The following is a 1,478-nucleotide window of genomic DNA, read 5'->3' as shown; positions in this document are numbered from 1 at the left end:
GGGGGGGGGGGAGGCACTAAATTTGAGTCTTTAAAAATTTTAAGCAGTTGAGACAAACCAACCCCAACATCCGAGTTTAGAAAGACTGACAGGTGAGCATAAGGACAGAGAGAAAAAAAATCAGACAAATACAAGAAACGCTTCAATGCTTGCGTGAGCGCTTCATCAAACGCTTTTGCTGCGCACACTTCGGTTTCTGCTGCCACAATGCGCAGGGCTCCGATGAGAATGACTGTCGGCAAGGGGCAGTTAGGAGCACGGAAAGAAAGTAACCTTCCGTGATCAGAGGGATTAATTTTCAGCTATGTTGTATCAATCCGCTTATATCGTTTATCAAACCTCAGCGTAAGTGCCACGGTGTGATGCGGCCTCTGTGATGTAGTGCCCAGTTCTTTTGGTTCGATTTAAGCTCATTACTCGAGCTTTTTTTTCCCCGCCGAAACAAAGCGCTTGATGAACAGTGTGACTATTTTGTTTACAATTAGAAAACAAGGCAGAGTTCTGGGGCTTGATCCAAGCAGTCACGCAACTCTTGCCAGCGCTGATCCTCAAACGCAGCTCGTTATCCCACCTGATTTCGTTTGATCGCAGCTGTTCCTCTTAGGTCAACATCGCTGTTTGTTTCGTCTATTTCCTCATTTGATATGAGTTTTTCCCTGCTCTTTACAATGCTGCTAATTTTTTTTAGAGGCGCAACCATCGACTTAAGTCGAGTGGGGGGTGTTAGACGGCTGTTTTCTTTTGTTGCTGTATGGGTTTTTTAATTAATCCAGTTAAAACGATCTCTGATGAAGTTCACCAACGAAATTATCTTTTTAATGTCGAAATGGGGAGTCATGCGCATCGAAGTAAAACTTCTGAGATAATATCATGATCCCCATCTCAATTAAGAGAATTTTTTTTAAAAACTAGCCCTGTCTCACTGACTGCACAGCCCGTTTGGGTTAATGGTTGTTGTTGCCGATGACATTTTTATTATAATTGCTGAGTTTGATTGGTTTTGGTATTGGCTGTTCTTGTGGCTCATGTTGTTGTTGCTGTTACTGTTGTTGCTGTTGCTGTTTTTGTTGATGGTGTTGATGGTGTTGTTGTTCCTGTTGTCGTTGCTAGTCTTGCTTGAGGGGGGGGGGGGTATTATTTTTGTTGCTTGTGGTGGTGATGGTGGTGCTCTTGTTGTTTTTGTTGCAATAGCTATTGTTGTCGTTATTTGTGGTAGCTACTCTGTCGTTGTCGTTGTTGCATTTTGTCTTATTGTTGTTGTTGTTTGTTTGTTTTTTTGTTGTTGTTGTTGGTTTATTTCCCCGTGTCCTGATTTTGGTGCCCATTTTTGTTGGTTACGTAAAAGAAAGTAATGGTGCAGATTGTTATATGAAAGGGGAATTGTTGAGTCGGTAATGATGATGGTGATGATGATGAGGATGATGGTGATGATGATGATGATGATGATGATGATGATGATGATGATGATGATGATGATG

Source organism: Aplysia californica, unplaced genomic scaffold (genome assembly GCF_000002075.1).
Source record: "Aplysia californica isolate F4 #8 unplaced genomic scaffold, AplCal3.0 scaffold00211, whole genome shotgun sequence".
Lineage (NCBI taxonomy): Eukaryota > Metazoa > Mollusca > Gastropoda > Aplysiida > Aplysiidae > Aplysia > Aplysia californica.
Note: the sequence above shows the minus strand (reverse complement) of the source record.